Raw genomic sequence first — 11856 nt, forward strand, 5'->3', positions numbered from 1 at the left:
GCTCAAGTTCACCATTTTCTCCTCAGTAGAGTGTGGGAATTAAAAGTGATTTCATCTGTGATAGACAAGTGCACAGTGGAACATTACTAGTATTATGTTATCTTTACTTCTAAAGAAATGGACCACTTTATCAACAAACAAGGCAAGAAAATGGTATTTTCTTATTTTTGGTGTTAAACAGTATTTTCTCAGTGCTTCAAGCACAGTATAGACCAGTGATGGAGAACCTTTTGAGCTCGGCGTGTCAGCATTTTGAAAAACCCTAACTTAACTCTGGTGCCCTGTCACATATAGAAATTTTTTGATATTTGCAACCATAGTAAAACAAAGATTTATATTTTTGATATTTATTTTATATATTTAAATGCCATGTAACAAAGAAAAATCAACCAAAAAAATGAGTTTGCGTGTCACCTCTGACACGCGTGTCATAGGTTCGCCATCACTGGTATAGACAATCAGCATTTTCTAGTTTATCAAATGTTTTCATAATAATCATATCACTTCGCCCTGCTAATAACTCTGTGAGGGAGGCAAACCAGGTACTCACTCATTCACCAGGGCATTACCAGGTGATTATGAAGACTTTACTCTGTGCCAGAAGCTGTGCTAGATGCAGGGAACACGTGTGCAAAATGTGACATAAGGGGAAACTGAGGCTCAGGGAGATGAGGTGACTTTGCCAAAGAGTACAGAGCTATTCAGTGGGGGAACTGGAACTCACACCCAGCTCTGCCAGGTGGCTTGGGGCTCTTTCCTTGTCTACACAACCTCACTGCCCATTTCTGCACAAAGAAATTCAAAGTGAGGATCATCCCTTTCCTGTCACTCTCTCCGTCTTCTTTTCTTCTCCTGATTTACATATTGCTAAATGATGAAATTATACAGTACATAATTCCACAGCAACTCTGCTGCTTTAAAAGAAATGGGAATGGAGTAATTAGGCAGAAAGTATTCTCAATTAGGCAGTGGATTCTGTTTCTAAAGCAGTAAATGGGGAAGAGATATTTTTTAACTGTCTCTTGAATATATTGCCACGAAATGATTGCCGCCTCAGAGAGCAGCAGAACGGTTCTGAACTGGAATCTTCTGAGATGACTTCCAAGCCGTATTTTGTATCTCAGTTTCCTGCCTAGTTCTAGGTTTTCAGATTTCAGAGGTAACCTCACGCTTTAGGATCTCTGGCACCAAGATAGGTAGTCAAGATCACCACTTAATTCTTGGTGTCTTCTCTAGTTTTCTTTGTTTGTTTTAAGGTGGGAAATGTGAAAAGGAACATTCAGAGGTCTTGCCAGGATGCTTTAAGCTGGGCAACAGCAGAAAATTATGGCAAGTACTGGGCTTTCCAGGGCTGGTTCTGAATTCCTGACAAGCCACCTTCAAGTGGGGTGGGGTGGGGGAGGATCTGTAGAATTCCACCTCTCTGGGCTTTAGAGAGCTAATGAACACTGGGTAATTCCAACCACATACAATAAGAGTGAGAATGGTGGGAGGTAATGAGAGGTGCTAGCAACAGTACAAGCTACATGGAAAGTTCATTCCCTTCCCTAGGAAAGAATGTTCACTATGTTCAAATCAAGGAAGGGTTGCCATTGGGAGAAAGGGGCAAATTCTGTAGCATCAGAGGATGTAACTGGAATCAGTGGGAAGAAAATCAAGTCAATTAGAGCTTAACATAAAACACGACTTTTTACAGAGTTGTTCAACAGTAAAGCTCATAAGAGGGTGAGTTTCTCATCACTGGAAATAATAAAGAAATGGCTCAACAATTATTTAGAAGTGGATTCCAGTTGCTGGTAAAAGTTGAACAATTTGACCTCTTAGGTCTTTTCCAAAGCTGAATTCCATCATTCCAACTGTGGTCACTTTTCTTTTGTAGCAGGAGGAAAAGACCAACACCTAGTACATTTGCAAGGGTACATCTCTGCCCCAAGGAGAACGAGCCCAGATGTACTAACTTTTACAATCTTGGTCTTTCTTCTTTAGCGTTACTACTATGCATTGGGTTAACACAAACAGCACCTCATTCTGTCCCTGGGCCATAATTTCCAGGAGATTGTTAAAAGGAACCACAAGTCAAATTTAGAATGAAGGGAAAGGAGTGGGCCTCCTGTGTCTTTTCATGCAAAATAAAATCTGAAAGGCCCCATATAACTATCCAAAGTGGAATACTGGCTTTACTGATAACTTTAGTTACTTGGTTGTTCCTTGGAAGACAAATCATTTCTCAGGTGTGGACACCAATTTGGAGGCCACTACTCATTGCTACAAACACCGCTCTTCTGGGTTAGACTGTGTCTTTGCCACAGTGCCCAGTAAAATCTCCCAAGTGTCTTTAATGGATAACCCTCACAAAGCTAAATGGATTGTATGCCAGACTTTGAGTGAAATAGAAAGCGTAACCAACCCTCTGAAGTCGACACATCTTAATATTTGCATGAAAAGCAGAACTTTTCCTTTGAGTTTCTTGGCAAGGTTCAGTCAGACTTAAGCACATGATAGGAGAAACACCGACAAGAATAATCCTTCACGTGGGCTGTTATTTCAAAACTATGTTAATTAAAAATGTATGAATACCCCCACTTTATGGTTGGCTACAAGACTTCCCAGGAAGGGATTATAGAATCAACCTATGTAAGAACCAAGAGAATCTATGGCAGGGGTGGGGAACGTCCAGTCCTCGGGCCACATAAGGCCCACAAAATCATTTGGTCTTGCCCTGCCAAGGCATTAGGGGAGAGTTAATTAAATGTTTGACCAAATATAGCAGGCTAATTTTTAAGTTGATAATTTTGTATGGCCCATGAATAATGTTATAAATATCCAAATGGCCCTTGGCAGAAAAAAGCTTCCCCACCCCTGATCTATGGTTTTAGTTCAAATAGTTTAGAGAAATTAGCAATGTGTCTTTTATAGTGAAGTCTTATGTTAATCCCACTCTATGTAAAAAGAGGTAGATGTAGAGTTACTCTGGTGCCTGTAAGTAAGAGGCCAGATATTTGTAGTGAAGGAAGCTGAGTTAGGAAGTGACATTTGAAATCATACAATGACAGGATCAAAACTGTGACCTTTGCCTCCTTTGCTGGGGATGCATGAAGGAACTGGTGAAAATGAAAACGAAGAGGGAAAGCCCAGTCCTTAGACTCTGTGGAAGCACCTGGCTCTCCAAGTGTGTGAGGACGTAACACCGACTTCAAAATCGTGGGCCCAGCATTCAAACATCTGCGTAAGAAGGAATGCAGAATGGAGCCTCAATCACCAGATTTTAAATGTTAACTTGTCTGTACTGATGAGAAGAACTTGACAACCAGGGAAGAGCACCTCCCACAGGAAAGGAAGCAGCAACACCCTTAATACCAGGCAATCAACACATGTTCTTTAAGCACCTTCTCTAATAGCAGTAATGATACCTTACGTTTGCATTGATCTGTAGTTTTCAAAGGACTTTCACATTCACTCTTTGGTTTGATCTTCATAACAATCCTGTAAATTAGTGGGGACTGGTGTCATTATCCTCATTTTACAGGAGAAGAAACTGAAGCTTGGAGAGGCTAAGTGATGTGACTGGCCAAAGTTAATAAACAGCGGCTCTTGAGTGATAACTCAGCTCTTAAACTCCCTGTGTAGTTCTCCTTCAACACCATAGTCTCCTGCTGTTTAGGCCGGTATTCTGGAAATAGAAGGGAAGATGTTAAAAATTGTTCTAAACATGAGCAGAGCATATCTCTGATGTGCTGGGAAGGTTTACACCTCCCTTCATTCCTCCAAACCAGAGGCTGATATTATTTAAAGGGTATTCATACCACCAAACACAGGCTATCATGAAAGTCATTTCTCCCCTCTTTTTCCTAAATGCTATTAAGGAGAGAATAATGGAAAGATGTCTGGCAGGGGCACTTGACAGCAGGGATTCTGTGAGGTTCATCAATTTTTAAAGTTTATGACCTTCGGTCACATTCTTCCAAAAGGGAATAGAAGATGACATGTCTGATCTTCCTAAGAGATCATCCAAAAGAAACATGATTCTTGGTCTGGTTGGAGGATATACACTATGCATTCCAGAAACAATTAGGGAACACACAGATGAAAATATATATGCAAATATATCTGTGAAAAATATATATATGAAAATATCATATGCGGGCAAAGCAAATCATTCTTAAATGGAAGTAATGTCTTATAGTTTTGAACAAAGTAATTAATTCACAGTGGTTATGTATCAGTATTATAAATTTTTGTAATGTTATATATCATTTATGACTAATTATTAAATTCTAGGTACTATTGGGAAGTTTTGAAGGCTTTAATAATAATAACAAATTCCATATTTTCCTTATACCACACTAGCCTGGCATGTCTGGGAGAGAAATGGCTGGAATTCAGATGTCAGAGGAGCACAACTCAACTCCAGAAAGATCTGAAATAAAGAGGGAAATGCCAAAACAGGAAATTGGATGCAATATTGGAAGCAGATGGATAAGTAGGACCACACATTAGGCAAGATCACCAAATGATGTGCATTTGAGTGGAAATTGAACCAAGCCAGGAGGAAAGAGAGTGTGCACAAGCATCAAAGATCTGCAGTACAGGTAGACACATGGAGGAAGTTGAACCAACATAGCCAATAAAGCAGAAGGGGCAGCTGAGATCTCTGCTGAGCCCGACAACCCTGCAGGGCTCTTTGCTGTCTAGGATTTGATGTGTGATTCCAATTTGACAATGCTCCAATTTTGGGGGGGCAACTCTGAGTAACTTGATCAAGGTCATATCGAAAAAGATTTAGGGCTATACATAGGGCCCTGGACTCCACAGATTGTCCCTGTTGTCTGAGGACTCTCAACTCTGCAGAAGACAAGTCACAGAGAGCTCACTCTGATCTAGGATGTGGTGGGGAAGTCTAAACCAAGCCATTTGGTGTGTTGTAGCATTCCCAGCTCTGGTTTAACACAAGCTATGTGTTTCCGCTCACAAACTGGCACTGAGAGCTCATTTACATTTAAATAAGAGGCTTGTTAATGGCAGCAGGAGGACGCTGTCAATGCCAAGCCTGGCTCAGGATTCCTGCCAAGGAGTTTCTAAGAGCATCGCTCTAGGAAACTCCCCCAGAAGAGAAGCAAGCATGCCTTCTCATTAAGACAATTCCACCACAGTGACATTTGCCTCAGAGCGGCAAGCCTTTGGCTGGGCTGGAAGCAAGTTGTGGAATCTTAGAGAGTTATCTGTTGCCAACACAGTGTTTAGTTTGATTTGGCTCCACACACACTCAGAGACCACCTGGCACATGTCGGGTGACCTGGTCAGGAGGACAGCAGGCTCATTTCTGATTCTGGGCCCTTCAGTCATTTGTGGAGGACTGGGTGTTATTAAGAAGCACATTCAGAAGACCATCTTACAACGTAAAGAAAGGGAGGGCTTACTCTATTGCCAGACAACTCTTAATATTAGAAGGTTCTTTCTGGCATTAACAGGAAATATATTTGTTGGTTGCAAGGATGGTGTACTCAAATGCCTACAGATGCTAAGCAGGTAACTTAGAGGAATAGGGCAGGCAGTTTATAAACTTTCTAAAGCTGTTGGGATTCTGGTAACCTAGAGTATACCTGTTTAGTCTAATGAGGAATGCACTACTTAGCAAGAACTGATCTTGGGTTTTATGAATATGGATCTAGTCCCATGTAGCTTAAAGACTAATGGGGAAGTTAAACAATTAGACAAGAATTACAACACAGTTAATAGGTACGATCACAGGAAATAAAAAGTGCTGTTAGAGCTCATGGGGATGGTAGGCATACATTGCTCATAATTTAAAGGTCACAAAGAGGTTGATGTTTAAATTCAAACAAAAGGTGGGTGGGAGAGAGGGAAAAAGAGGTGCAAAGGCCCTGGGAAAAGAGAGAGAGAAAAGTATACTTGAGAAGTTGAGACTTTAAAATTCAATGGTGCTCTATGTAGCATTGTTTGTAAGAGGAGAAAAAAAACAACTATACATGTAATTTATGTCTCTGCTGAGTGGATATTTCTTAAGTCCTTCATCCTACTCAGGTCATTCTGACCTGTAATATTTAAACAAGGCTGTTTCAGTTTCTCATCTCACATGCAGGCAAAAGCCTATAGCCCCAATCCCAGTACCTCTGGTGGTTCTTGTTTGTCCTAATTGCCTCTGCCTCCCAAATTGGCTTAAATGTCCATCTCCACTCTGTATTTGCACCTGCACCTGCTGCCCCATTTTTGCAATGGACCACTCTGCATAACACAATCCTTCACTCCCCCAGTGCTGTGGCCACAGGCAGTGAGTAACTTCAAATTTTACTAAGGGTTTGACAATCAAGGGTTGATATTCAACAGACAACTACTTTTCCCAACCCCCCTGTCCATTCTAAGCCTCCTTCCATCTACTATCCTCTTCGTGTTCCAGGATCCCTCATTCTTGGCCTCTTTGGCTAACCACCTCTAAGCTATTTCTCTTCTTTATAGTTTTCAAATTCATCTGGCTGTCTACTCCTCCATTCTATGCTATCCTAACCAGAGACTTATGAATACAGTCTACTTGGTATCTTACCATGAACAGCACAGAAGAGTATTATTAACTTAAGGTTTCTCTCCTTTTCTCCCTCCCCCAATGATCTCCTTAAGCAGAAGGTTGCAGCATGAGCATTTATTTGCCCATGTATATGCACCATGCCAATCTCTTTCCATTTTAGAAGGCTAAAGAGCCACAATAATTTTGTTTTAATATTCTTTCTACACTTAGAAATAATCTCTGTGTCATGAAATTGGGGATGAAATAAACCTTGGTACAGCCACACAGTGGAGCACAATTGAGAGGTTAAGTTGATGTAGAATAGGTATCAACAGGGGAAATGTTAAGGATCTATAGTTAAGTAAAAAATGAAAATATAAATTATTATATATTCTTAGAGATCTATTTTAAAATATGATTTTCTTGTATGTATGCAGGAATAAAGACTGGAAAATGGCTTCACTGGTTGTCTCTAGAGCAGTGATTCTCACTGGGAGTGATTTTGATCCTAGAGGGCATATAGCAGTATCTGGTCACACTTTTTGTTGCCCCAAATGTGGGGATAGCGTGCTAATGGCACCTGGTGAGTAGAGGCCAGGGATGATGTTTAACATCCTACAATGCAGAGGACAGTCCTCACAACAAAAGATTCTCCAGCTCAAAATGTCATAATGCTGAGGTTGGTAAATTCTTCTCTAGATGATGTGCTTTGGATACTAAAACTTTTGCTTGTTCATATTTTCCTCTTTTTCTACAATGAGCATGCAGTTCATGTGTAGTTATTTTTTAAAAAACACATTAGTGAAGATTTCTAAAAACAATCTGGAGCAAATGCCTATATATTTGCTATGAGATAACTCAGGTGAAAATACTTAGCACAGTGCCTCAGATTTCCTTACCACCAACCTGCCTTTCTCTAAACCCACTCATTTAAATTGGGATGAGGAGCAGGAAACCCAATACCCCAGAAATAGTAGACAACTCTCTCCCTAGCTGGCTGTGCTTCTAGGCATCTCTACATCACCCCAACCAAGCATCTCATAGTCGTTCCAGTGAAATTGCTTTATAACTTTGTCACGTATGTGGTCTCCTAAGGCATCTCGATAGAAGCAGAAGTGGAGCAGGGTCTGGCTAGAAGAGACAGAGTGTCTTGTGCAAACCCAGAGCTCTAGGCTGCTGATCCTACATTCATAGAGTCATGTCTTGGGGATGCTATTGCCTTGGAGAACCTTTGCCAGGGAATGGTTCCTGTGGTAATCAAAGAGTGTTCTCTTGGAAGTTTAATCGCTTGAAGAAGTGGTTTATTACCCCACAGACTCCTGAGCTATGAACATCAGACCTAATTAGTAACTGAAATAGTGATGATTTAGCACAGTCTCTGCATTTGATGGCTGTGGTTTCTGGGCCACCAATCGAAGTTGAAAAGGAAAAGGCAATCATTTCTGCTATGTAATGAATCCTTCTTCCCAATTCCCAGGGACCTGAAAGACCTTGCGGGGGTTGGCTTTTCCTTTGACCCTAAAACTGGTGGAAACTCAAAGGTTATAGAAATGACTCACACCCTGAGAAAAGTAAATTGTGCAATTGTAAGAGGCTTTGGTCAATATATGCAGGGGCACCGTGCCTTGTCATGAATGCATCTAGCTTTATGCAATGAAAGAGGCAAAATCTCAGGGAAGAGGAGATTCTCCTGTTTACCCAGGGATAGCAGGCTTTCCGTGAATGTAGCATGGGACAGTAACACCTCTGTCATGTGATTGGTTAGAGGAGAGGAGAAGCTGAGGATGCTGTTTAGAACCAAGCCTAAAGATGGAAACTAATTGGGACCATGGGCTGGGAAGAGTTGGGTGAAGCAAGTGCTGACATTTTCCCAGGTTTTGGAAAGAGAAAAAAAACCAAAAAAACAAAACAAAACAAAAACAGAGGAGATATTGGGACAGAAAGGCCTGAATTAGACAACTTTAGTTCTCCATTATCTGTTACTGATGTGGGAGAAGGGGCTCTTTGATTTTCCAAAGGCACATTTGATAGGACTCCTTTCTCTGTGTTCTCTCTTTGAAGACATTCCCAGAGCTTTGGTTCTGCTCACTTCTCCATTTGCTTTCTGAGAGAAGTCATTACCAATCTGTCTCTAGAGATCTTGTCCACATGGAACAGGCTCTGAGTCTCTTTCCATCTCTGCAAACACCACTTGTTTCCCAGACAGCAGAACTAAAAGGAATAGTCTGCAGGGAGGCAGAAGAAACTGCTGGCAACCCAAAGGTGTGAGGACTTGTTTTGGAGAAAACAAAGTTCCTTAAGAAAGAGAGTGTTTACTGTAGCCTGACTGGCTTGGAGGGGATGTCATGGTGACCTAGCAAATCTCAGGATGGGCAGGGAAATTGCTGTCTCCTCACTAGACAACAAGGTCCTTCCCAACACCAAGTTGGCTATTCTTTGTTAGTTTCATGAATAAGCCAGGACAACAAAAACAAAACAACAAAATCCAAGAACAAAAGCCCTTGCTAAACTTAAGGGAAGTCTTGTCCCTATTTCATTTTTTTTCCTCTCTCAAGTAGTTATGATGTGCAGGAAGTCATTCTGTCCAGACAGAGAAGTGTAACAACAGCCTGGAACTTTTCCATTCTACTGAGTAAAAAAAAAAAAAGAAAGAAAAAAAAAGTGCTAGAGGAAGTAATATTAGTCAGTACTTAGTCACACTTGAAAACAATGGGATAGTTTAGGTTGGCTTGACATCACACATCTGCATCTGGTTATGGCCAAGATGAAGCCCTTTCAGTTGGCAAATTTTGTCCTGTGTTTGAAGGCAGTTGAGGCCTCCTTCACCCTTATATTACAGTAAAGAATACAAAGCGGCTCTTTGCAGCCCCTTGAAGGGACATGGTGTTGCATACAAACTTAGAAAGACTTGGGAAGGGGAAAAAGTGGAGTGGAAAATATCTCCACGAGTAAGAACGGACAAGTCCATACTGGTCAATCTTCCTCTGCTGGAGGAGTGTAATTGCCTTCCTCCTCCTTGGCAGTCACACCTCTCAGCTTCTGTTTCCTTTAGGGATAACTCTAGAAAGAGATCAAGTCTTAACCCTTACCATCCCACATAGAAACCCTCATTCGCTCATTTCATCCTCCACTTATTACACAGTTATTCGAGGCCTGTTACATACTGGCTCCATGCATACAGAGGTGAGGAACACATAATTTCCAACCTTCAGAGTTTAATTCAGATGGAAGTTTGACTACAAGAAAAGTACATTTTAGTTTAATATAGTAAGTATCTTAGTATATATCTGCTTAAAGTTTTATGGGCTTACATATAAGAGTGACAAAGAACATTCTGGAAGTTAAGAGAAGAAAATGTCCTCGAGGAGGTTACATGGAGGCTGGGCATTGGAATGTGAGCAGTGTCAAAGGTAAACAAAGCCAGACATTAGTTAAAGCGGATAAACATTTTATTCTGTAACTACTGACAGAAGGGAAAGATCTGAACTCTGTTTCTATTTGTGCAGGGCTGACTGGGCCTTTTAAAGGGAGAATGAAGCAACAGGGAGGGGGAGTGGACAGGGGCTCAACTAGAGTCAGGGAAGTGAAAAATTACAAAGAGCGAGTAAAAGGTTGGTCAGTGAATGTGATTACTCCAGCTGTGTCTGCTAGCTGTCAATCATGAAGTAAGGATTCTGTCCTCCCACAGAGACTGGGCCACAGAGGCCCTGTCATTCCTGATGATGACAATTCAAAGGAATGGCTTTCAGGTTCTTGAGAAGACTCTCCTAGCCTGTAGGAGAGACATACATATACTAGTATAGCTCAAAGGGACAGAGGTTGGTTTTACAATTCTAAGACCTTCTTAGTAAATGCTTGAAGGAAGGGAGTCAGGGGCCTATCATCAGGTTGTGGGCCAGAACAAAAAATTCTTTTGAGAGCCTTGAGCTTTTTTAGACAGGAACGCAAAGGGGGCCTCTGTCCCAAGCATGTGATCTTGGACTGCTAGTAGCCATGAGTAGGCGTGGTTAAGTCTCTTCTTAATACAAGGGTTTGGATGGAATTAACAGCCAGAGTTCTTTTGTAGGGCTCAGTAGTTGCCGGACAGGAAGGGGAAAGGGCAGTCTAAATACAAGGAAGTGAGGACAAAGGCAGGAGAAGTGAGAAGTCATGGTCTGTTTAGCAATGCTGCATGGTTTAATGGCAGGATGTTGGAGGAGGAGTGGGAATAGATGATTCTGGAAAGATAATGCAGAGACTTCAAGGTCATGCCAAGGAATTTGAATTCAATCCTAGGAAAGATGGGGAAATAGTAATAGTTAGGATCAGGGGAGCAGTGTCCTTTGATTTGTGCCTTGGAAATAGGTGGCCACGGTGGTGCATGGTGTAGAGGTGATGGTGAGGTGGCAAGTTCAAAAAAATTGAGACAGGGAGATAATGTGGATTCTGTGAAATGCTTCTCTAAAGAAATGGAAGCCTGGTCAATGGCAGGGTAGACAAAGTGAGAGAGAGATGGATTAAGGAGAAGGAAGGAATACAATGTGGGCAGTCACTAGATGAGGAAAGAGAGGGGAGAATTTGGGATAAAATTGAGGAATGGGCCTTGGGTGACCCAAAGGACCTTGTTGACATGATTGCCTGGTGTTTGTGTCTTCCTTCTTCCTATATACCTGGATGTTTTTGTTTTAGAATTCTCACCTGTAATCAATTTGCATATTTGTCTTTTTTATACAAATAATATACTGTCTTAATTACTGTAGCTTTATAGGAAGTCTCATCTGCTAAGTAAAATTATTCTTCCTTGTTCAAAAATGTCTTGGGTATTTCAGCATTTGCTTTTCCAAGTACATTCTTGAATCAGCTTGTCAAAGTCCATAAAACATTCTAGTGGGATTTAAATTACAATTCCATTCAATTTATGGATCAATTTAGGGAGAATTTACATTTTTTTGATATTATTTTCCTACCTTCAACTATGGTATATCTTTCCATTTATTTAGACCTACTTTAATGTATTTCAGTAAAGTTTATGATTTTCTCCATTGTCTTTTACATTTAAAAAAAAGATATTCTTAAGTACTATATATTTTTGTTAATACTATATATAGTTTATTAGAAATCTACACTAATAAAAGAGAAACATGGTAATGCTAAACAAACCGGGATCTCAGAGCTGGAGTTATACATTGTTTCAATTATAGAACGGCAAACAAACCAGCGGAAGCCTCAGAGCTAGAGCCGCCACTAAAGCTGGCCCAGAATAAAATAAAAAAAAGAGAAAAAAAAAGGAGCGGTTGGGAGCTTCAGTCAACAACCACCAGCCTGAAAGCAGCCCTCAGCCCCTCACCCAGACTAGC

The sequence above is a fragment of the Myotis brandtii genome, unplaced genomic scaffold (genome assembly GCF_000412655.1).
Source record: "Myotis brandtii unplaced genomic scaffold, ASM41265v1 scaffold483, whole genome shotgun sequence".
In the NCBI taxonomy this organism is placed as follows: Eukaryota; Metazoa; Chordata; class Mammalia; order Chiroptera; family Vespertilionidae; genus Myotis; species Myotis brandtii.